We start from the raw sequence: 27,513 nt of genomic DNA, 5'->3' as shown, positions 1-27,513 counted from the left end.
TATTGCAATGCGAATATTTAACCAAATACCCACTAATCCTAAATTTCCTCAAGGAGATAGGAATATTCGATAAACTCCGTTAATTACTCTGAAATAGGAAACGTCTTCAGAGATGCTGTACCAGCCAAAGTAAGTTTCGTGTGATAAGGCCGAAGTGATTCCTCCCTGCCCTGTTAATTGAGCGCGCACGCACGAGTACATAACCCGACTTTGAAGAACCAATTTCGCAGTAGATCTGATCTTTCGCTTTCAAGTGTAACTCTTAATATTTCAAAACGATGTGAACGTGATAGCAAGTTTAAGTAGTGAAATACCTCAAGAGGTTCAAGCCTGATTACTGCCAGCTCATACGCTATCCCAATAGTTACATTATGTACATACCTCGTAAATGCCCGACGTTGCCGCAGTGATATATGAGAATTGTATGGTGAAAAAACATCAACTATAAAACCGTAAAAATGTGCAAATAGCAATTCAACATATTGAGATGTGCCATTCTCATTGAGATATTGGAGTAGGCATCTTAAGAGAGAACCGAGTGGGATTAGAGATGTGTAGTGGATACGGACGGTACTTTGATTTAACAGGCATCTGTAATAATTGACTAATTTTTAATAAAATTTGTGTAGGAACTCAAAAATTGGAATGTTTTTCTTGATTGTAACGTAATCGTGTCAGGAGTTATTTAGTTCAGATAGCCATTACAGATTCATGTAAATAAATCGTCACTTTACTTTGTAGTAAAAACAATTGACTTGATTGTCATTTATCATTGTGTTTCTGAGTGTAAAGTGAAGTGCAAAGTGACAGCGGTAATGGACACTGTTTTTTTATGTACCATTCCTTGACATAAATGTGACGTCAATGTTATACGTGTGGCATTGCTTCCGATTGGTTAACAGAGCTGCGTAATGATTTCTCACAGAAAGTAGTCCGTCATAAAATGTTTTGAATATGTTTCATTAGGGAAGTATTTTTACATTTTAAGTACATTTATTTGAATGATACTTTTACAGTTGTAGACTCATAACAAATAAATATGTTCTCTCGTTATAAATAATCTAAAATGTACACACTTGAATGGAACTACTTTATAGATTACTGATCAATCATAAATTACATTAAGTTATACGGGAAATTTATGCAAGGATTGGTATACCTATCTAGAATTTCAACATTCTGACTTCAGAAAAAAATCGTCTTTTAATTTTTTTTTTTTGATTCGTTATAAACACAAGAAGCGTAACAAATTCTGGATACGTATATTTTAGAAAAAGGAGACACGCTATTGCTGCACTTGGTATTATATTGGCAAATATGAATCCAGTTATTTTCATCGCCAACTCTTCTGTTGGAAACTGATTTGCTAATATTTTCATGTACTAATTTGATTATAACTTAAGATCTCCTGACGTTACCCGTGTTATATAACACGATGTTTTCCTTTCGTAGAATGGTACAAATATTTCTCTACTGTATTTCTGTATATAGTACATGAATATCCTTGGAATACAGTGAATTTGATGTAAGGGAGGTAATAAGTCTGCAGAGACATTACTATATACATATATCATTATATCTGGCAACTAAGGGTGTATTTTACATTAATTGTAACGTAAGTCAACATTCCCTACAGCCAGACTGTAGTAAATCTATAGGAACCATATATTTATTAAAGTTAGAGTCAGGATTTCGTTTACATTTAAATGAAGTCATGCACTTTTCATCTGTCCTATCTGTTTTAGATTCGTGAAAAGAAAGACTGGTATAGATTTTAATAAAGACAAAAATTAAATAAGTGAATGTATTCATAAATAAAACGTGATGTTCACTTGGTGAATAACAGTACATGTATGTACATGATAAGGTGAAAAATACTAGGCACCATTATAGATATATATTTTTGGTGTATAAAGTACCTAGCACACAAACATAAAGATAATAGTGATATGTCTACAGTATTCCCAAATAAATTTGATAACGGTTGGAATCACTGCACTCTTTGAAATTAAACGAAAAACAATAAAGAAATACTGACTTTTCTACAAAATTTTGTATGAAATTCACCATCAATGAAACCAGGGATGCGAGTTTTTTCATCTAAATTCACGCACTTATGAAGCATCAAACTATTTTGAACCAGTTCGAGTTTCAGGGTCATTAGGTCAAGGTCAAGGTCAGCATTAGTCTATTTGAAAGAAAATCTTTGCGCTCTAACGTCTTCACTTTTTTTTTTTTTTTAACTTTCATCAAACTTCAAACGCCTTTAAAGCACTAAAATTTCTTGAATAAGTTTGTGTTTCAAGGTTGTCGGGTCAAGGTTAAGTTAACTGTTACTATTTTTGGAAAGTCATTATAGGCGACCTGGCGGCTTCATTACAAGCGGGATCAAAATTCACAAACTGACTAACTGTGATCTTTATAAATTAGAACCATGCATTTGCTTGTGGAGACCGGTTGAGTTCAGGTATTGTGTCCTTCTGATTTTGGACTAATCAGAAAAACAGAATTGCTAGAAGAGGACATCTTGGATTTTGGCAATGAAATACTGTTATCGAAATTCTCGAGAAATGTTATTTGGATTGTTCTCAAATTTCGTATGAAGATTTCATTTTATCCTTAGTTGTGCCCTAGGGGTTTGGGGACCACTCAGAAAAAAGATTGACATAAGGGCGGCCTTTTTTAAATGAAATTTTGTTATCACTATTTCTAGAGAGAAGTACTGAATAGATGTCTCAATTTTTATATGTAGGGTTCGCTTGGTCCCTTGTTGTACCTTGTTGATTCTGATTAAAAAACAAACCAATATTGTCACTATTTATTAGGCGGAATTAAAAAAAATTCTCTCAGAAGAGAAAAAATGGCGAAGATCCAATTCTAAAAGAACAAATAAAGGTAAACAATGTGCGGCGCAAAGATCCCATGTGATCTCGTGATTGTGTCACATGACGTCATGTCAAATTTAAATCTATTACTCAAATCCTCTCCCAGTTTCCGACGTTACTATAGAAACGACTTCGTTACACAAAATAGTTACTATTTCAACATTTCATGAAACGGTATGTTCGACATATCGTAAAAACGATAAAAGATATGCATGAAAAAAGAAGTACGGGCATCTCTTTAATATTTACAAATGTGTATGTTTATGGAACAAATCCATTCAATTAGATTGGCACCACCATGCTGCATGGAATATGTTTGAATGATTGAATATTGCATAACTAGATATCAGCAGCGCTAATCTTGAAAATTGTTTATTAAAACTCTTAAATTAATCTTAATGTCTAATATTATATAATGTTTTCTGCAATACGAGCTGATATAGCAATAATGCTTCAATATCGTGGACATGTATCTGTGCGGCTTAAATTCAATAAAGAAACCCTCCACCATACATGTGAATGAATTCAAATACCGTGACAACACTGGAGAAACATTTTAAATGTATTGATATGTTTTTGCAAGCATTGTTCTTTATCTAATTATATTGTTTACAGCAGTGTTTAATTAAACTGTATGTTGTTTATTGAAAACGAGAGCGAAATCGAGTCTTTAAGTTGATATATGATACAGTCACGTGTTAGGCAACGTGATTGGTTCTTGATGAACGGGAGTACAACACTTCTGGGATGTTTCTTCAATAGTCTAATGAAAACAATGTGCTTCTTCATTCCTTCAAGAAAGACGAAATGTTGAGGAAGCAATTTGCTATTTGCTAACACCTCTCCCCCCCCCCCCCTCTCTCTCTCTCTCTCTCTCTCTCTCTCTCTCTCTCTCTCTCTCTCTCTCTCTCTCTCTCTCTTTCTCTCTCTCTCCACCCCCCCTCTCTCTCTCTCTCTTCTCTCTCTCTCTCTCTCTCTCTCCTCTCTCTCTCTCTCTCTCTCTCTCTCTCTCTCGCTCTCTCTCTCTGTCTCTCTCTCTCTCTGTCTTTCTGTCTCTCTCTCTCTCTCTCTCTCTCTCTCTCTCTCTCTCTCTCTCTCCGCCTCTCTCTTTCTCTCTCTCTCTCTCTCTCTCTCTCTCTCTCTCTCTCTCTCTCTCTCTCTACCCCCTCTCTCTCTATACCCCCCTCTCTCTATCTATCTGTGTTCAATTTCATACTCCGCAACTTGTATCTATTACTTTCCGCTCAAAGACTGCCCCTCTCTTTAACAGCAAAAATATAGAAATGTATTATTTTCTCAATAACTAATACATTTAAGCAGTGAAAAGGTGGACCTGTCACTATTCTCTCAAATGCTAACACATTGTAGCAGTATGAAGCTGCACCCTTCTCTCCGGTGCATAGAGGTATTCTATATCTTTCTCTGTCTTCTACCAAAATTAACGCAATATAGAGTGAACTGCCGCATACCATTTCAAACGGAAGTAAATGTTATCCAATTTTATCTGATATTGAACATGGAAAGTTATTTTGAACGTCAAAATTGTGTTTGATCCTTTGAGAACTAGTTCAAAAATGTCTTTGTAGACACCAACGCTCTGGTAATCAACACAAATAGTCCAAGATAGCATCTAAGATCGGGTAAAATGATAGTGTGGAAAGGAATTATAATTTAACGATTAACCTATCCCTTAAAAGCTGATTAGTAAATAAGGTGTAAACCCTGCGATATTTCCACAGAAATGATTAATTACAGTAGGAGTGGGGGATGCAGAAAGTATTGTATGATAGCTATCAAGATATGGAAAACGTACTTTACGATAATGAGAGAAAGCTAGAACTGCCTCTGTTTAAAAGATAAACATCCAATAATACACAGTTCCTTACTTAGAATTAAAAAAACCAAGACACAACTACAGACTTTGCTGTGCGATGTAAAAGCTAGAAACGCATAAGGGTATTCGAACGGAAGTAACCTTCCAAATCCCTAATAGCGCCTACAGTCTACAAATGTCTCGTTCAATCTTCATATATAAAAAAAATTTAATGGAAAAAGGTCTATTGAGATGGAACACCAGGAAATAGACGTAACACAATAAGGAAACTTTCGTTAAAAAATATTACACCAGACCACTAACGTGATCTGTAGAAATCGGATACATTTGTACCAGTCTTGAAATCTTTGTGTCATCGAGGAAATGTATTGATATCCTGGTGTCATGGCAGTAACACATTGACATCATGGTAGTAACACATTGGCATCATGGTAGTAACACATTGACATCATGGTAGTAACACATTGAGATCATGGTAGTAACACATTGAGATCATGGTAGTAACACATTGACATCATGGTAGTAACACATTGAGATCATGGTAGTAACACATTGAGATCATGGTAGTAACACATTGAGATCATGGTAGTAACACATTGAGATCATGGTAGTAACACATTGACATCATGGTAGTAACACATTGAGATCATGGTAGTAACACATTGACATCATGGTATTAACACATTGACATCATGGTAGTAACACATTGAGATCATGGTAGTAACACATTGAGATCATGATAGTAACACATTGAGATCATGGTAACATGGTAGTGACACATTGAGATCATGGTAGTAACACATTGACATCATGGTAGTAACACATTGAGATCATGGTGTCATGGTAGTAACACATTGAGGATATGGTGCCATGGTAGTAACACATTGAGATCATGGTGTCACGGTAGTAACACACTGACATCATGGTAGTAACACATTGAGATCACGGTGAACATGGTAGTAACACATGGAGATCATGATTACATGGTAGTAACACATTGAGACCATGGTTACATGGTAGTAACACATTGAGACCATGGTATCATGGTAGTAACACGTTGAGATGATGAAGCCATCCAGTACACAGGTAGATGTGTATGGATAACTGGTTATGTCCCCTTTCAGATATCTGAGACATATTTTACACAGATATTGAGAGATAATCGGTTAAGATATCAGCTGAGATACCCAGAACACAGATATGGAGATCGAGATAACCAGTTTTACGTCCCTGTAACATTTTCTACGTTACATCATGCATATTATTGTTTTTCCGCAGCGTCTTGTCGTATTGATTAAATAAGTTGATTTAGACCGCCATCTTGAGACTTGTAAGACCAGGATCCGAACACAAACGCAGTTAACAAGATCTATATTTCTTCTTCTCGTGTGCAGTTTAGTTGAATTGAATATACCAAGGGGTTAACAAAATAAACTAATGAAATTTTCTCCATGTGTATCATGCATCTTCCTTTAACCTAGTCAAACGAAATAAGGTAGGGTGTTCATCTCATGGGCACTTATGTACCTTTAAATCGCCCCGGGTAGAAGGTGATTATGTAACTTTACCTGGTCAGTAAGCCCCAGGTAGAAGATGAATATGTATCTTGATCTTGCCCACTCGCCCCAGGTAGGAGGTGATATTTTACCTTTACCTGGTCAGTTCGCAGCAGCAGGTTGAAGGTGATTATGTATCTTAACCTCATCAGTTCGCCCCAAGTAGAAGGTGATTATGTACCTTAACCTCATCAGTTCTCTCCATTTTGAAAGTGATTATGTACCTTAACCTCGTCAGTTCGCTCCATTTTGAAGGTGATTATGTACCTTAACCTTGTCAGTTCGCAGCAGGTTGAAGGTGATTATGTATCTTAACCTCATCAGTTCGCCCCAGGTTGAAGATGATTATGTACCTTAACCTCGTCAATTCGCAGCAGGTTGAAGGTGATTATGTACCTTAACCTCTTCATTTCGCCCCAGGTTGAAGGTGATTATGTACCTTAACCTCGTCAGTTCACAGCAAGTTGAAGGTGATTATGTACCTTAACCTCGTCAGTTCGCAGCAGGTTGAAGGTGATTATGTACCTTAACCTCGTCAGTTCACAGCAGGTTGAAAGTAATTATGTACCTTAACCTCGTCAGTTCGCCCCAGGTTGAAGGTGATTATGTACCTTAACCTCGTCAGTTCACAGCAGGTTGAAGGTGATTATGTACCTTAACCTCGTCAGTTCGCAGCAGGTTGAAGGTGATTATGTACCTTAACCTCGTCAGTTCGCAGCAGGTTGAAGGTGATTATGTACCTTAACCTCATCAGTTCGCCCCAGGTTGAAGGTGATTATGTACCTTAACCTCATCAGTTCGCCCCAGGTTGAAGGTGATTATGTACCTTAACCTCATCAGTTCGCTCCATTTTGAAGGTGATTATGTACCTTAACCTCGTCAGTTCGCTCCATTTTGAAGGTGATTATGTACCTTAACCTCTTTAGTTCGAAGCAGGTTGAAGGTGATTATGTACCTTAACCTCATCAGTTCACAGCAGGTTGAAGGTGATTATGTACCTTAACCTCATCAGTTCGCCCCAGGTTGAAGGTGATTATGTACCTTAACCTCGTCAGTTCACAGCAGGTTGAAGGTGATTATGTACCTTAACCTCGTCAGTTCGCAGCAGGTTGAAGGTGATTATGTACCTTAACCTCGTCAGTTCGCAGCAGGTTGAAGGTGATTATGTACCTTAACCTCGTCAGTTCGCCCCAGGTTGAAGGTGATTATGTACCTTAACCTCGTCAGTTCACAGCAGGTTGAAGGTGATTATGTACCTTAACCTCGTCAGTTCGCAGCAGGTTAAAGGTGATTATGTACCTTAACCTCATCAGTTCGCAGCAGGTTGAAGGTGATTATGTACCTTAACCTCATCAGTTCGCCCCAGGTTGAAGGTGATTATGTACCTTAACCTCATCAGTTCGCTCCATTTTGAAGGTGATTATGTACCTTAACCTCATCAGTTCGCCCCAGGTTGAAGGTGATTATGTACCTTAACCTCGTCAATTCGCAGCAGGTTGAAGGTGATTATGTACCTTAACCTCTTCAGTTCGCTCCATTTTGAAGGTGATTATGTACCTTAACCTCATCAGTTCGCAGCAGGTTGAAGATGATTATGTACCTTAACCTCATCAGTCCTCATCAGTTCGCAGCAGGTTGAAGATGATTATGTACCTTAACCTCATCAGTTCGCCCCAGGTTGAAGATGATTATGTACCTTAACCTCATCAGTTCGCAGCAGGTTGTAGGTGATTATGTACTTTAACCTCATCAGTTCGCAGCAGGTTGAAGATGATTATGTACATGTTGAAGGTGATTATGTACCTTAACCTCTTCATTTTGCCCCAGGTTAAAGGTGATTATGTATCTTAACCTCATCAGTTCACAGCAGGTTGAAGGTGATTATGTACCTTAACCTCATCAGTTCGCAGCAGGTTGAAGGTGATTATGTACCTTAACCTCATCAGTTCGCCCCAGGTTGAAGGTGATTATGTACCTTAACCTCATCAGTTCGCCCCAGGTTGAAGGTGATTATGTACCTTAACCTCATCAGTTCGCCCCAGGTTGAAGGTGATTATGTACCTTAACATCGTCAGTTCGCCCCAGGTTGAAGGTGATTATGTACCTTAACCTCGTCAGTTCGCAGCAGGTTAAAGGTGATTATGTACCTTAACCTCATCAGTTCGCAGCAGGTTGTAGGTGATTATGTACTTTAACCTCATCAGTTCGCAGCAGGTTGAAGATGATTATGTACCTTAACCTCATCAGTTCGCCCCAGGTTGAAGGTGATTATGTACCTTAACCTCATCAGTTCGCAGCAGGTTGAAGGTGATTATGTACCTTAACCTCGTCAGTTCGCAGCAGGTTGAAGGTGATTATGTACCTTAACCTCATCAGTTCGCAGCAGGTTGAAGGTGATTATGTACCTTAACCTCATCAGTTCGCAGCAGGTTGAAGGTGATTATGTACCTTAACCTCATCAGTTCGCAGCAGGTTGAAGGTGATTATGTACCTTAACCTCATCAGCGCCCAGGTTGAAGGTGATTATGTACCTTAACCTCGTCAGTTCGCAGAAGGTTGAAGGTGATTATGTACCTTAACCTCATCAGTTCGCCCCAGGTTGAAGGTGATTATGTACCTTAACCTCATCAGTTCGCCCCAGGTTGAAGGTGATTATGTACCTTAACCTCATCAGTTCGCCCCAAGGTTTATGAAAGGTGATTATGTACCTTAACCTCATCAGTTCGCCCCAGGTTGAAGGTGATTATGTACCTTAACCTCGTCAGTTCGCCCCAGGTTGAAGGTGATTATGTACCTTAACCTCGTCAGTTCGCAGCAGGTTAAAGGTGATTATGTACCTTAACCTCATCAGTTCGCAGCAGGTTGAAGGTGATTATGTACCTTAACCTCATCAGTTCGCCCCAGGTTGAAGGTGATTATGTACCTTAACCTCGTCAGTTCGCAGCAGGTTGAAGGTGATTATGTACCTTAACCTCATCAGTTCGCAGCAGGTTGAAGGTGATTATGTACCTTAACCTCGTCAGTTCGCCCCATTTTGTAGGTGATTATGTACCTTAACCTCATCAGTTCGCCCCAGGTTGAAGGTGATTATGTACCTTAACCTCATCAGTTCGCTCCATTTTGAAGGTGATTATGTACCTTAACCTCATCAGTTCGCCCCAGGTTGAAGGTGATTATGTACCTTAACCTCATCAGTTCGCCCCAGGTTGAAGGTGATTATGTACCTTAACCTCATCAGTTCGCCCCAGGTTGAAGGTGATTATGTACCTTAACCTCATCAGTTCGCAGCAGGTTGAAGGTGATTATGTACCTTAACCTCGTCAGTTCGCAGCAGGTTGAAGGTAATTATGTACCTTAACCTCATCAGTTCGCAGCAGGTTGAAGGTGATTATGTACCTTAACCTCATCAGTTCGCAGCAGGTTGAAGGTGATTATGTACCTTAACCTCGTCAGTTCGCAGCAGGTTGAAGGTGATTATGTACCTTAACCTCATCAGTTCGCAGCAGGTTGAAGGTGATTATGTACCTTAACCTCATCAGTTCGCAGCAGGTTGAAGGTGATTATGTACCTTAACCTCATCAGTTCGCAGCAGGTTGAAGGTGATTATGTACCTTAACCTCATCAGTTCGCAGCAGGTTGAAGGTGATTATGTACTTACAGCTAATAATACTATACATCATTTATGATGTTTGATTGCTGGGATTAATTGAGAACGAGAAAATTGGTAAAGACTACAATTTAACTTTCATAACTGATGCTATATAGAAATGATATCACGTTTATGTGCTTCAACTTTTACCTCCTAATGGCCAATTCAAGAATTGTACCTTTCGGTAAAGTACGATCTTTTTCTTCAAACACGAATCCGTCTTACAAAGCGTGTCAACAAACACAAAGTATCAAATCACTGAAAATGCGGGTCCCCTAGCCGGCTTCACAGATCTACCTGATGGTGCCTGCATAGAAAGACAATTCTCTCAGCCTAAAATCGTTACGTTGACGATTCGTTTGGTTAATTCGTTACAACCCCATGATGACGCCCACTAATTATGTGAGTCAGACTCGGTGTTGAGATCTCTTGCAGTTATACCGAATTTAACAATTCTAAAGTATTAATGACAATGCTGTTTCCTTAATTAAGGTCTAAAACATTAAGTGTATATTTAGATGAAACAAAAAAGGATCCTATTGCCTGGATGATGTTGGTGCAGTCAAATAAATTTCAAAGAGACTTCTAAGACTCTCCTTTTTTTGGCCAGTCTACGGTTTTGTATAACTATGTAATCATTTTGACATTTATATGCAATATGAATGACACGACATAAACACATTAACATCATGATAAGTACTAACGACTACAAATGTCACGTGGTTTGGTGATTGTATCTCGTTTGACATAACGCTTTGTTTGACGTCTTGACCGACATAAAACATCAGTTTCATTTTAAATCTGACTTTATTCATCTGATGGATCTTCCATTGAGACTAAATGTCATCGCCTTCATGTTGATACAGAAGTGAAAATATGACATCAAAATGATCACGTGATAATTAACATTTACCGACCAATGCTACATAGTATGAAATGAATTATACTTGTATTTGAATATCGTAGAATGGAAATTTGTACAGCGCAATGCAATGTATTAGCACAACCCCATACGCCCGAGTGTTAACTTATCCGGCGTTCATTGCCCTAATGCTGGAATATTTTTGTCGTATGTGGGAGGTTTTCGTGATGGTATAAACCTTTGATTATCAAATCCTTTAAGTGAGAAACCGGGATAATTATTTGGGTTCTACAGCGGGATGTTTTCCATATACTAACAATACCAACGAGGTACGTAATTGCTACGTGTCCTTCTCGTTTTCGCTGGAAGTCATCTTGATGTGGAATTATTTCAAATATAACACGCAAGGCCGCCACTCTCCGGCGTTACAAATGTTCGACATCCCAAACGTATATAGATTTAAAACATGACTTAATGACAGAAGAATGAATTACATTGTCACATTGTTTCCTTATGGAGAATGTGTGGGTTGTTTATTAACACCGCCACGGTCCTAAGCTTTTACATGGGCCCTTGTATTCTGCTAAACCTCCTCCGCCTATCAATCAACGCTATGAACATATATGTACGAAATAATCAATATGTTCATTCATACTCATGTAAAGATTTAAAGAAAAATGACAAATTAAGAAATAAAGGAAATTAAATGTGTATAAGGTTCTTTAATAAAAATTGTGGTATTCTTGTTTTCCTTCTCTCTGCCATGGCTAGATAAAAACTGTGTTCATTTGCGATGCCCTAATGTAATAAATATCCAATCCTAGATACACACTGATTAGTTTTCAATACGGGCCCAGCCTTAACAGAGACAATGTACATGCTTTGATGGGTAAAGGCGGGACTTTTTATTTGAAAACGATGCTTTATATAGATGTGTATTGACCAGTATAGATAAATTATTTGTTCGTGATATATCGTGTGGTTAAATTTCGCTCTCACACTAAATTCAAATAACTAGGCAATCAATGAGATTCGATTAAGTCATTTAAAAAGTTATTCTGAGAAGATGGACAGTGACAGCCGAAAGAAACATGGGATTCTAAAGTATGTAGAGTATAAATGGTACTAGTTTCTAAAAACCACAAACACGTTCTGGCATGGTAAGAAAATCTTACAAGATCAATGACTGATTGCAAAATATGAAGAAAATAGTTTCAAGATCATTAGTTCCAGAATGGTAAGCGTATTCCTATTCATCGCCAATACCCGCCATGTCAATAAAAGTATTTAATGTCACGTTCTCATTTTGAGAACCAAGTTAATAACGACGAGAGCAACTGACATTCTAACAAACAATTCCTTGTCGCAGAGTGAAGCACAACGATTCACATTGAGGTCAAAGTGCCGACAAAAAATCCACGAAGTATTCGCCAATTTGCATAAACATGCAAATACTGTAGGTTGGAGAAGCAGGCATGTAACTCTAGGAATAAAAAAAATCACGATTGGAAAATCGAAATCAGTACGCGTATATCTGTTTTTGTTTTTAAGCTCTTATTGCATATTATTGAAAGAAATGGCAATGTGTTACTCTAAGCTTTGTCTGAAGTCTTGTGGATATTAATTAACACAGACTTGATAGACAGAGGGATATCATTGATTAAGCTACAGTTATCTATATCATTTTCGACCATTTGTCTTCTCTGTTCACGTTTTATTACAAAGTCAGAGGATTCTCTTCAGTACCACGCCCCTTGAAGCTGTCAGCGGATTCTGTCAAGTTTGGCGTCCATGAGATTCGTTCTTCCATATATGACATCCTCCCTTGAAGCTGTCAGCGGATTTTGTCTAGTTTGGCGTTCATGTTTTTCGTTATACTGTATGTGACCACGCCCCTTGAAGCTGTCAGCGGATTCTGTAAAGTTTGGCGTCCATGAGGTTCGTTCTTCCATATATGACGTCACCCATTGAAGCTGTCAGCGCATTTTGTCTAGTTTGGCGTTCATGAGTTTCGTTATTCTGTATGTGACCACGCCCCTTCATTTCAGCTATGTATCTTGCTGAAGAGGTTTTCTGCATTACAATGAGGTGCTCACTGATGACGCGTCGCTGTGTAAGATCCCAGATAAAAGCAGGATTAATAATATTGGAGCCAATATTGAGATATAATCCCCTGAGAATCAAGGTTTGGACAGCTCTGATACGTGATTATCTCTCGCGATAATAATGACACAAAGCACATCAAAATCAGACAGCAGTGATCTTACCTAAATGACACATTATGGTGACATAACATTGACATTATAAAAAAACCGCTTGGATCCCTTCACTCCCTTGTGTGTTGTTGTTATGGTGTATGGTAGTGGATAAAATGGATTTGTTGGAATCATAAAACAAAACGTCTGGAAATATACAGGATATAAAAATGAAATAAAAAAAACCGATGGGACTACAATATTGAACTTCTGTAAAATAGAAAGAAACAAAAAATAGGAATCAGCGCGGGCATTGGGAGCATGAACATATTGATGGTAGGTGGTAGATGGTGGTCATAGGGGGTTTCTTGGTGTTAGGTGTTGTGTAGGAGATTTCCTGATGCAAGGTGTTGGATATCGGAAATTTCCTATTGTCAAGTATCGTATATCGGGGATTTCCTGGTCTTACATTGCAGGTCACATTCTATGTGTGAGTAGTTGCATATCGGGGATTCCTTTTGTTCGGTGGTGTATGTATTGGGTTTGTGAGACGGTTTTTAGTTAATCGTGAATTTCCAGTGGTGCGATGTTTTGGTTTTTCGGGGACTTTTGGTTGTACGGTGTTTTGTTGACGATGGACTTCCTGTCCTTCGTGGTTTTTCTTTTTTCATAGGAACTTCCTATTGTTCGATGTTTCGTTTATCGTAGACTTCCTGTTGTTCGGTGTTTCGATTATCGGGGACTTCCTGTTGTTCGGTGCTTCGTTTATAGTGGACTTCCTGTTGTTCGGTGCTTCGTTTATCGTGGACTTCGGTGGCATGAAATGATTATCAGGGAATTCATTATCACACATTGTTGTAATGTATTGTTTATCGGGGAATTCATAGTCACAAACTGATGGTACATAATCTTGATCGGGAAATTTATGGCCACATTTCTTCTGATTACAAATTCGATCATGCGTATCGGGGATTTCTTTCTAGCGAATATTCGAGACAGAAAATAGCCAAGCATATGACACGTTGAAAAGGGTTAAAGACATGGAAATGGTTGTTAATGAAGTTTAAAACGACCATCACTGTGCTATCAGCATTGTTAGAAACCCATCGTCAGGACGAACCACTGGAATCCCATTATTGACTAGCATTACAGTCGCAGAAACTGTCACAACATCATGTTCTACTGGGGAAAAATTTTGGAGCAAAGCAACAAGACAATACCACCCGACACCCGCCATGTTAATCATGGCCAATTCAAGTTAGTAATGTCAGGTTCTCAGAGGAGAACGGAATATAAGGCAACGTGCGTTACTGATACTTCAAAAGACTTAAAATTGGAAAAGCTGTGTGTGTAACACATGGGCGAATAATTGGTATGAGACACGGCAACCGCACCCTTGGAAATTTCGAAATCCAAACATTATAAAGTGAGGTTCTGTAGCAAGGTGCAGAGTTTGTGTGAACTCTGCTTCACCGAGAAATGTATTTTTTCGAAGACACTCATCACACGTGGCAGCAGCAATTATCAATGACTCTTGTAAGTAAGGACTACAAAATTCGGGTTTATAAAGAAACAGATGAATGCGATATATCCAGCATCCATACCATGTGCGATTTCTTATAATATTTCATTTACCATACTGTCCCTGTGGATTTGGTCGGATCTCTAATTAGACTTGAATGTAAGTTTCCCGCTAATTTTAATGCAATACCAAAACAAATATCAATAATTGTGATCTAGTTAATAAAATAATTGTTAAAGATGAAAGTGAAAATGCTAAAATACTTTTTTTTCCCTCCACATATGGAATATACCAACAAGAGAACAGATATAAATGAGTAGACTCTCATTCCTGATGTTACGATCACTCTCAAGATGCTTTTCTTTGAGAAGTTCTTACTGAATTCCATGAGACACCGCGGGGATATGTCACTTCGCATTTACTGTATTGAAAACATCAAGGAGTTTACAGCAAAGAACATACTATCAGCTGAAAGAATCCTAATAAGATTATTTGTCCAATGAAAGACATGTCCTTGGTTGTTACTTAAAATGTAACTGTGACATAGCCAAGTCTGGTTTTGAAATTAGTGACACATGTAATGTCTCTACTTGTTTTTTTCCTCCAGTCAGGATGACAGAAGCTTTATTTGCAATTCAAATTATTTTCCTAAATTACTTCTACGTTTTTGCGGTAAAATACGAAATCTTTCGTCATTACTGATGCTAGGGTTTTCAGTTGTGATCAACCAGCCTGTTATATGTCTTTTACATTCATGGTGAATTGTATTCGGCTGTATTTTTGGTGTTACTATCAGCACGAATTATATTTGATGGGCAATTGATTGGAAATACTACTCTTAATAGCATTGCTATGATATGCGTTGCCAATGTTTTTTACCGATTTAAGTGGTTGTTTGCTAATTGACTGATTTCGTCATAATTTGTGATTACACAAAACACTTTATTCCACTCTGATATTTGTTAACATAAAACAGCAATTCACTTGAAAAACATTGATAGTCTTTAATGGATTTTTTCCCCGATCTGATGAGATTTTTTATGATAAAATGCCCTTAACATTGCGTGTTGTTTTCATGTAATAATGTAATGTTGTTAATGATTTCAAATTGAAACCAGTGAATTCTCTGGAAATTTCGTTGATAGAGACAAATGTCTTATCTGGTCACTCAATTATGCCTAAGAAACAAGTAGTTATATATACCATTAAATATGTATCTATATATTATGGTTATAACATTTTAGATTGTTCCAAATATGTTTGCGGCCAATAGGCTCTGATAAAACCATCACTTTATCTAATATATTTTACCGTGTTTATTTAACACAATTGTTTAACTTGAATCCTTGATATTGAGATCCTCCATCCTGACTTCGTGTCTCATGTGTTCACGCTGGTCAATTGGTTACATCTACTCCACGCTTGGTGTGCTGCAATGCTGGTGATTTCGTTGGCGGGTTACATGCGATTGGTATTTAGGATTTATGTACATTATTTACAGGGACTATTGTACTAGATTGTTCAGAATGACATTCATCTATTTGGTTATAACACATATCGAGAAAAGTTTTCTTTTAATTATATTCAGTTCCTTCGAATAGTAAGGTTAAATATGCAACTGTAAATCTACAATACGATAGCTTGCAATATACAGTTTTCAGTCGCTTTCAGACTCGAGATCTATATCTCCTCACTATTGTAGTCGATGTTGATACATTCTGTCTTTTTAAAAATTATTTTGTACATGTTTACCCCGCCAAAAATATTGGATAGAATACGGTAGATGAAGAAATGTTGTCCCACTCATGAACTATAAAAATCTGTCGACTGTAAGAATCTATTTCGTTACATATCTTGAGCTGAGGACATTATACTACTGCCCTTAACGGGCAGCTAAAGACAATGCCATTATGTTTTTTGTTACCTATAGGTCGGTATGCAGTATGACAGCATGACCACCTTTGTTTACTTTGCGAAATAACCATATAATGTGTTTATCAAGCACCGTACACGGTAGTTCCAGGTAGTAATTTTCGTTGTTTTAGATGTGCCCGTTGCCTTCAAAATCAAGGAATAGAAATGTATTGGAACATGTTTATTATTTGAGAGGTTTTAGAAAATTGGTGCGTCAATAAAAATTAGGCTGCAGTTAATAAGAGTCAACTACTGGTAAGTGAAAAAATCGAATTGCTTTTACCGAACAAACAAGAGCATTAAAGGTAAAATTAATGCTCTCAAAATATATCAATCTGTCCTGTCTCAGCAAATCTACAGCTGTGGAATGATAAATGATGTCCCCAATTTTGTTGTGTTTGAAAATTTTCACTAGCCATTGATTATCTCTAACCAGCCGGGGCCTGAAAACTAGAGTGTATCAATGGCTACCAAGTGTTTAAATGCTGATGTAATAACCATCCTGTCCTGAACTGTCTGTGTAAATTAATGCCATGTATGTATAATCTGATAATAAACGAGAAGAAAAGGCTACAATAACGGATGTTGGAGGCCCTTCACCTTCAGCCCCCACACCCTCACCCACCCTCACGGCATCCCTCCTCCTTCTCTCCTATAACAAAATTTCCAGTGCATAGACTTGCAACAGAAACGAAACAAGAATAATCTTCTGTGTCATTGTAAGCTCTCTCTGCTCTTTTTAATTTTCTTCTTTTCCCAGCAGCACCTCATAATGTATTATGTTTCTGTAGGACATGTGAGGACTTTTGAGGATTAACACAATAAGCAACTAACTTTTACGGCCTACTATAAAAATTGTAGGAAGGACATGTAGTTATACGCTTAGAAAATAACAGTTAATTGTTTCAAGGAAACGTCTATCACTCAATTGTAAGTGGAAACGACTTTTTCCTGTAACACAGAGTCTCCGGCTATATTATCTAGGAACATTTTATTTTTGTTACAGAAATTAGATTTTCAAAGATTTTTTTAATTCTATTTTTCTAACTTTTCAAAAAAGGTTCTCTTGATAATAACTTGGACAAAAAGCTTTCAGTTTTGACAAGAAGCTAACGGTTTACAAATCGCAAGGGAAATTCGAGGCGAGCTTATACGGATCATTTTATCGTGCTATTTTGATCTTGATTTGAATTAAATTTCTTGGTATCGATAATGAGAGACCTTGGAAAGTAAATAATGTAAAAGATCTACAGATCAATCGATACTCTTAGTAAGTGAAACCGAATTAGATACAAAAAAGTGTCTGGTTGAAACAAGAGAAACAACATGGCGCTTAAGATACGTGTATCACATCATCCATATCCCATAATCTTCCTGTCAATTAAAATTCTTTTAATAACCGAAATTTCTTATCTATAAACAGATAAACATCAAAGCTACAATTAACAAAAATATGCAATGACTTTTAATTTCTTTGATAACATCATGCAGATAAATAAAATATTTGTGTCGCTGTTCATTAAGGGGTTTTCCTCGCTATATGAGAAATTGAAAAGCGGAAGATAAAACCATACCACACGTGATAGAAGTAAGACGTTTATCGATACAACTTTGTACAACTGCAACGTGCTATGTAACATGATCAATCTGATTTATCTCTTTAGTTTATTTGTAACAATTTTAGTGATGTGTAATCAAAGTAATATTCAATTTGTATCTAGTGTTTCTTTAACAGGGTCTGATATGTATAATGAGTTTTAATGCACTGCTTATCAAAACCGAGATTCAGCACGTGTAGTTAGAGTAGAAATGAAATCCTAAACCGTCACTTTCGTTTGAATTGAGGTCTAGAGCATTGAGATATGGTTTATATTCTATTTTTCTTGAAGACAACGAGTTTACAAAATATTATAACTGCTTATCAGCTGTCTATAAACTAAGCAATAGATTTATTATAGGAACATCTGACACTGAACACGTAACACAAACAATGTTTGATATACCAACATCTGACTTTGTATACATAAAGAAACAATAAATTTCAGCAAAGTTGATAATGGACGTTGTGTTAGATTTAATAATGGAAAAAAGGAAGCAATGCCTCTTTGACCATATCTAAAATCTGACACTGTATGGCATTGATATGGTGCGTAACATTTCTGACTTTATCGGCTGTTATTTGTTTAATGTGTTGAAAGTTCAAAAGTTTTGCAGTTTACATCTTAAAATCAATATCAACAAATAATGGAGAGTTTTTGTAGTATAAGTAGTATTAATTGTTCCAGTTTTCTCTGGGCACGCACATTTTTCTGTTACATGGCGGTCCACGAACATGATAGATATATTCATCAGTTTCTTTGTTTTCCCTCATTTTAGTCTCCTCCTCTATTTTTTTCCTTTCAGATTTGTTAGATCTCTACTGATTTGTATCGAATATAACTATGCATTTTCCAAGCCTTCTGATATTTTTAAAGATGCGTTTCTTAGATACAGGAGAATCAAATTTTACAAGAATTAGCCATCCCTTGCCTCTAAATTATTTGATTTCAAATGTTTTCATAGCGTAATAGCCTCCCGAGGCCTTTCCTGTAAATCTCGATATTGATCTCTTATCTTATTCACCACTTTGATATCTCCTTTCAACTTTCATTTCCAACACTTTCTGATTGTTTCGGCAAATTATCTGGTTGTATTCTTTGTTTCGTTTTTTTTCTTTTATCTTGGAGAGTAACATGTCCGAGTATTGTCGTGATTCTGTTTGGTTCATGAACTTTACCAATTCTTCTTGAACAAATCATTTGAATTCTGATCTGTTACATTGCTGCTCTATTAACTTATCAAGCTCCGCGTTTTCTCTCTCGTATACTTTCATTATTTCACTGCACCTTGATTTTATTTTCCTATCTGCCAATATACTCTTCTCAACTGTCACCCTACACGGAGGACAAAACCACTTATTGTCGGAGGAGGACAACACAATTGCGATGTCAAGACATTCAATACAAAAGTACTCGTGGCATCGGTAACATTCCTACTTTTTAGTCCTTTTCTTCTTGTAAGCTTTAGAAGACGCTTTCCATCCAGGTTAACTGACGCTCTCAGTCTCCATTAGGCCTACTTCAGACGGAGACACTTGTTTGGTTCTTTTCACGGCTCCGATAGCACCACTTCCGGTCTTTCCTCTTCATCATCCTTTCCAAATAGAAAAAAATTGTGTTTGTGTTTTAAATTATATTTATTGTAGAAAAGAATAAGTAATTCTGAAGCTACTTCGTTACCTTCGGAGCTCATTGGAACATGTAACTTTGCAAACAGACAACAACCTGTAAATTTGAAAAATCGACATCAGACACTACAATTTTAGCATTTCAGCATGTCAATGACCGTTAGAATATACAAATAAAACGTAAATACGAGTTTGTTTTCCAGCTGTGTAAGATCAGTATCTTTAAGATATGAGTGATACATACAGTGACATCGCTTTTTATGTCTCAAATTGATCGCCGCAAGGTTTTAGTTATCTTTTGCTGAAACAGACTGGGATATTATGGTCATTCTAAGCATGTTTTTAAAATGTGTTTCATGCTTATATCAATACTGTTAAGGGATTGGAATTAGGTACATAGCTAACATTTAGCTGAACAATTACATCTATTTAATGGCTCGTCTCCCTGTAAAATAGTTGCAAAGTTACGATATTTAGGGATACGCGCGTGCGCACAGTGTAATATCCCAGAAGTATTGCAGACAATACGTTTTATATCCAATTTTGCTTTGCTTTCATTTACACCTTACAAAGTAATTCACATCACAAATGACGATAATGGCAGTAGTTTATGAGTGCTAGCCATAAATATGGTATGCCTCTCTCTGGTTATGTACGGTAATTGTAAGTGATTATCTCCTTATTACAGACTTTCTAATGTTCGCTATATAAATTGAATATTGTCGTCTACTTTTAGTGTAAATTATCTTTTTGTTAGCGCCAGGAATGGTGTCTTCTTTTCGGCATTTTTTCATGGCAATTCTGATTTTTTTAATAAATGTGACAATTGTTTTGTTATTTACGGTAATATGTGTCCAATTGTGATTACAATCTGTTATTTACGGGGCTACGTTTCCAATTGTGATTAAAATATGTAATCTATGTCTCAGTAGTCACTGTAATTATTAATCCTATTATAATTGTAATAATATTCTCGTTACTATGGAAATGTACATGATATTGTAGATGTACAGTAGAAATGACTACTCCCATGCGTCTGAGATATTTCTCCAATATTCTTTGACAATTTGCGATTACTAAATTATAATGCTCATCTACATACCAAGGTTTAATTCATTTAAAAGTGACAAGCTTAACAATGTACACATGTGCTTTGCGTTCTATTAAAAGTATTAGATATAGAAATAAAAATCTAAAATTATATAATTATGGGGCTAGTGCGTCACAATATTATGTTGTACTGTATCTCATTCTAAATTTGTATCTAAATACGTTCTCCATTGATGTGTCTCCTGTGCAATGTGCCATAAAATCATCCCAAACCGACAAAGTCCTAATATCATATTGAATCAGATCAAATTTGACATACGTCGGAGATAACGGACATTGGAGTTTATAACTCTTAACTTCTGAATCGGTATTTCCAATAACTGTAAAGAAATGGTTAGAATGTTTCGAGGTATGTTCAAAGAACAGAGAAGAGCATCATAAAGTTAGCTACAGGATTGTAAGATTACTTCCAGGACAATTTCCGTTCTCATTTCGCTTACTTTGGATTATTATCACGTTGACATGTTAGCATTTCCTGGTTGTTTATTTTTTGCATGCAGATGATATACAATGTGGTATTGGGAACAACGTAAAGGTCAAATACCATGTACTTGCATTTAAAAAAAACATATGTATTTCTCTATTGACCTTATTTTGATTTATTGTCAGCAAATTAATTACTGAAGATGTAATCTAGGTAGGATTACCCTCCGTTTTCATGGGCAGCCTTCCATAACAACATACCAAAGTTAGACTTCAGAAAGCCCTTAGAATCACTAACGAGTACCAGAATGACATAACGAAACGGCTGTATGGTGCAGTATGATTCCTTGTTTGTCTCTACTGTATCTAACTCTAATTTGTAATATCTTAATACACTTAAGTTCGAGACGTTTTTCTATCATTAAACATACACATTTAAATTGTCTATTACATTTTAAATACAGCAACCATTAATTGGTTGAGTCCCAATATGTTTAACACGATTAGTAAACTACCTGTTTATGCACAGTATTTAAAGCCACACTACCGCACCCAATCCATGTTCGTCTTGTTGCAGGTCTTTGATGAAGTATATCCATCTTAAATTAAACAATGGTGTTATAAGGTTTATGTGCTGATGTAATGATAATTTCAAGGGCAAAAATAAGTTACAAATTGTAAAGTAGAGTTATGTGATTAGTTATTCAATTTCATCGAAATATTCTGTAACTCCTTTACACTTAGATATGACGTTGATGATTCCAATATTTAACTGTAAACATTAGAAGAACAAAAATGAAAGTAATTCTATCTTAAATCAAGCATAACTGGTTTCTAATATCACCTAAAAAAATAAAAATACTATTTCGTGTCATAATACAACGAATTAAGCCGTTTACTGTTTACTCTGTTTACTGAAATTTAATTCATTTGTTTGAACCAGGGATATATGGAGACAAAAAACGTTTTATTGGGATACGGAATTCATGTAAAAAGAAAAAGTAAGTTGATGAACAATAGGCTTATCGCATGGATTGTAATTATCATTATGTGACATATCACTTTCATTAGTGTAAGTTATATTGCTTTTCTTGTACATTTTATAAAACTTTATTTGAGATTATGAATTTTTATAAAATGAAAAAAAAAAGAAAAATGAAAATGTGAACATATGTAATACAAAATCAGACAATTTCATAACTATATTTGTGTAAGTAGCGTTGAAATTATCTGAATATGAACTGGAAACACATAATTCAAACTCAAATGCAACAAAAATTGAACAAAACAGAGATTTACACGGAGACCCCTGAAAATGTATAAGGTGAAAAAGACCAGGTGCTCAGGAAGAATAAGTAACTTCTGCTTCATCGCAGACACATGTCATGTAAACTTTGGTCAATCCAAGTAAATAATGTCATGTTCTCAAATGAGAATAAGGGACATGTTTACAACAACGGAACCAACAGACAAACTAACGAGTTTCCCCATAATTTTCATCAACCTGCATCTTTTGAAACCCTGTGTTACAAGGTTGCCTGTCAGTTGACGATTTCTTGCATGAGAATCATGATAATGAGACCAGGCTCTTGAATATTGATTTATCTCCGACATGAAAACATCATAGTTTGGGGAGGAGGTACATTGCTATCCAGAAATGGAAAAATCACAATAGGGGAATTAATCCACTAGTTTCAAATGTTCGCAAAAAAATTTTGTTACAAAACTGTTAGCAAAATATTTGTGTTTCAAAACATTAGCAAAACGACGTTAGGTTGACTTTAGTGATGTTTTGTGATAGTAAAAAAATAAATAATTGGTCATATTCCTTGAATGAATGGGAAAAAATGGGGCACGTGGTTCATGGAATCAGACTGAATTTGAAGTAGCAAAAATTCTCAAAATTGTTCAATATCAAAATAATCTGATATTGCAGTCTTGATGTTTGCGATTGAAACTAAAGATGGGCATATAATTGAACAATTTTGTGAAGCAAAGACATTGAGTCCGATGTTATCTAGACATATCGTTCCCTATTCAGCGTGCGATAACGGGTGTGATTAAGGCAGGATAACAACCATTCCACGGAAAGTTCAAATAAATTGCACAAAGGGACATGTTTTGTTTAAATGAACTATCTTGTTAAACAGATTCATTTTAGTAAAAAATATTCCGTAGAAATTTATTTGGATTAGTCGCCAATGTCGGGGACTCGCATCATCTTTGCAGATAAATATCCCTTGGAGTGACGGTGGTCTTAGCGTCCATTAAACAATGTCTCTGTCAGTTACTATAGCTATTACTCTTTGTTTGGTGTTAAATGCTAAGAGAATTTAAGTTTGAATCCCGAAAGAATGTCCCGGTGTGCCGTAGACATCAGACCTGGTATAATCTGAATACTGATATAGCAAATAGCGAAGGAAGATCAACGGCGTTGGAGACATGATTGGGACAAACGTTACGGAGGGAAGCAAATTTATCATGTGCATTTAATCTGATTTCTATAAGAGATTTCAAGTTATTGTCCAGGTTAACAATAAAAGACTCGGTTTTGAAGCTTTTCCTTTCTGATACATGAAGGTTGATGAAGATGAAGGGAAAGTTATTGTCGCCATTACGATCATATTGGGGAAACGTTCCGTTTCATTGTTCGATATGATGCCAGATGTGCTTGATACTCGATGGAATGACTGCGGATACTGTTGGTGTTTACCTTGTTCTCGCAGAGTGTTCTCAATGAAGATAGTGACATTATGTACTGGTAGACTGAATCTGCATGATGGTTGTCATCGAAGAAGAAGAACCCCCCCCACACACACACACACACACACACACACATCCCACTCTCTCTCTCTCTCTCTCTCTCTCTCTCTCTCTCTCTCTCTCTCTCTCTCTCTCTCTCTCTCTCTCTCTCTCTCTCTCTCTCTCTCTCTCTCTCTCTCTCTCTCTCTCTCTCTCTCTCTCTCTCTCTCTCTCTCTCTCTCTCTCTCTCTCTCTCTCTCTCTCTCTCTCTCTCTCTCTCTCTCTCTCTCTCTCTCTCTCTCTCTCTCTCTCTCTCTCTCTCTCTCTCTCTCTCTCTCTCTCTCTCTCTCTCTCTCTCTCTCTCTCTCTCTCTCTCTCTTTGTACTTTTTGAAAGTTCCCATGTAAATACTTGTTCGTATTTTACATGCAATCGATTTCGAGTTTGAATGTAGATTTTTGTAGACATGTCGGTTTTCTCTCTTTTTGCATAACAATATGGCTAACTTTTCACCATAGGTTTATCTATCTAAACGGTGAATTCTACAGCACATAATCTAAAGATCAGGAATTTCACAACGGAATATTTCAGTAAACACTTTTATTATACTAAAAATTCTTTTCTCTTTAGTGTATCACACCGTATCTCCATTAAGGTATCAAGATAATAAGTAAGAAAAAAATCTTTCTCAAACCTCCTATCTTGCACTGTCTCTCAACGCCACTCACCTTGCCAGATAAACCCGGCTGTATATATACACAGCCTTCTTCTTGCTACCTTTGGTCAAAACTTTCGGAGAAACGATGTTTTTCGACTTATTATTTATAACATTTTCCATACCTCTTTTATCTCGGAATTGCTTTGAAAGTTTTGGGATATCCGGTTTTACAGGGAATGCATCAGTGAGTGATACGTCTATATGTCTATCACGAACATCTCTGGCTGCCTGAAGAGTTGTAAAACGTACCAGGATTTTTTTAAAGAATATTATCAGAACCACTTTCGTTACGTGATCATCATCGGCTTGTCATAGATTCTTATACAGTGTCTGCGACCTGTCAAGCCCCGAGAACAACTTTCGTTATCAGACCGGTGACACGATAGAGAATACATGGTGTATGTTTATGAAGATTAGCTCGCCATGGGGTAGATACAGCCAGGTAATGCATGTCAAATCAACATTACACAGGTAACGACATTGCCGTCCAGAGCTGAAGCTGTTGTGTTTTGATAACAGCCACTCTGTAGCGAAATCGTATCTAATATCCAGCACGTCCTCACATTAAGGTAGACCATTGGTCTACTTGTTTGGGTTTTATTTCTATACTCAATCTAACAGCGAACTTCAACTTCTAACCGTTGAATTCTCACTATAGAATATGGTAAACACGAGAGGCCAATAAACGAGACAGACAAGCATATGTACAATCGGAAAGAATCGGACGTGACCTTGAGACGGGCGGACGGACTGATGAAACGTTTGGGTAGTGTAACGAAGGAGGCATGCATCCCAATAAATGTCCGATATAGAAAACAGACAGATAGAGAAAATGACAGTCTGAAACACAGGACGATTTCAAGAATTGTATTATGAGTTTTTAGATAAAGAATAGTGAAATAAACTGTATCATGTAATTACTGTGTTCTTCACTCGGCAGTAATGCTGAAGGCCAAAATTGTTTTAAACATAAGAAGCGACTGAGGAATATCGAAATTGGTCGAGATTGATAAGAAAAGTGAACCTGACTTGAACGTGCATTTACTCAATAATTTAAGAATTTTCGTGAACTTGAATATCGAATGTAAAAAAGGAAAGTGACGGAACATATGTATGTTCTGTAGAGTTCCACTTTAAATTGATTTAAACCATAGCGTATAGATTACAGCCATCCTCTGGGACTACAACACAGTCTCCCAACAACGTTAGTTATAAACAATAATCACAAAGATTGTGTGTTTCCCGCATGCGCAATGTTGGTGTTGATTATGTCAACAACAATATTCGTTATGGACGCCCAAGTGGTAGAAACATCTGACAGACGTGGACTATTGCTTATTTTCTGTATGATTTAAAGTCATTGGTCGCAAAATTAAACTTGATTTAACTTTGTTTAAATGCCAGACATGCAGGGAGGACTATTGATTCGAAAAGCCAAGGCCAAAATAAGATTTGTCCCGACTGCAATCGATGATTCTTCTCATTGTTGTTGTATGTATCAAACCCTGGAGCTTGTCCAAATGTTTGTATGTCTTGTTGGATGAATTAGTCCGATCTCCATGCAGCAGACAGAGCCCACGATAACTGAAATATATTTCTCGACGCATATGTATGTAAGTCAATCCATTTAGTTGCGCTTTGAAAAATGCTGATGTTTATTCGAAACAAAAGAACGTTTGAATTTCGCCGGCAAGTTTAAGCATTACTCATCACACTTTGAGTCGTCTTTATCTTAGGAAGTGGTAGCATTTTAATTAGAAATTGAGAAAACACGATAAGGTAAACTCCCATGGTTTCAAGGGAACAAGAAAATCGTGTTTCTATCGACGTTATTTATACATGTTATGCTGATTCTCAAGTGTGTTTCCTTGAATTCCACTTTACCCTTGTAATATAAAGCTCCGTAGGTGAGTGTTGATATAGGACGTTTAGTGCTGGGTATAACGAGGGTGAAATTGAGTAATTATCGTGTTTGGTCGTCCACGACAAACGTAATCACGGCCTATCGTGGGGTGTTTAGAGCTATTCAATTTATCTGACTACTGTATTTACACTACAAGAGATGTATGGGCGGTCGATGGATGATTCTACAAATGCCTCTGATTGGTAGGCACTTTATTGTCGAACAGCTCGTAGAGAATGCACGCCGTTTTTTTTTACTAACATACAAAGTCTCCTGTTGGATGATTCTTGTTTGATGAAATACAACTTGCGAAAGCCTTTTTCCACACACTTGGTATATCTACACCAAACTGTACAGATCGATACCAGCTTAGGTTAACACAAGCACCTTGGTTGACCTCGCCGCTGAATTTTTCAGTGTCCATGCTTTGATCACGTCAAGAAAAGAAAATGTAATTTATTTTGTAGAATGCATTGCTGACTAGTTCACTTGAGTGTCTTTGTTCCTAAAATGCGTTTAGCTACTGTAACTGATATAGATAACGCAGTTTAACCTTTCGATTAATGAATATTTCCTCAAAACGCAATTTTCTACTATTCTTCAAATTCCAAAGTTTAAAATTCCACTATATATTAATATTTTTGTCGTCAGCTGGTAATCAGAAATTTTGCAAAGCAAGAGTTAGATTGCTTTGAGTTGTGGTCTTGTAAAAAGAATTTCTTATAGTTCTTGAAAATAAAATCCGATTTGCAGCTTGAGAAATAATATTTTTATATTAGTATTTCTGTAATGTTATCGTGACCTAGATACACATATTATATTAGTATTTCTATAACGTTACCGTGACCTAGATACACATATTATATTAGTATTTCTATAATGTTACCGTGACCTAGATACACATATTATATTAGTATTTCTATAACGTTACCGTGACCTAGATACACATATTATATTAGTATTTCTGTAATGTTA

The 27,513-nt window shown here is 36.7% G+C and overlaps 1 protein-coding gene across 1 annotated transcript in view; it reads left to right on the top strand.

Annotated features, from left to right (window-relative positions):
- The window catches only part of LOC132557158 (cholinesterase 1-like), a 145,562-nt gene that overhangs the window by 92,143 nt on the left and 25,906 nt on the right, over window positions 1-27,513 (top strand). The gene's annotated exons all lie outside the window — the stretch shown is intronic.

This window comes from Ylistrum balloti, unplaced genomic scaffold (assembly GCF_031769215.1).
Source record: "Ylistrum balloti isolate Yb309-2 unplaced genomic scaffold, AGI_CSIRO_Ybal_v1 Utg369652, whole genome shotgun sequence".
Taxonomy (NCBI): domain Eukaryota; kingdom Metazoa; phylum Mollusca; class Bivalvia; order Pectinida; family Pectinidae; genus Ylistrum; species Ylistrum balloti.
Note: the sequence above shows the minus strand (reverse complement) of the source record. Positions and strands in the feature narration are given on the sequence as shown.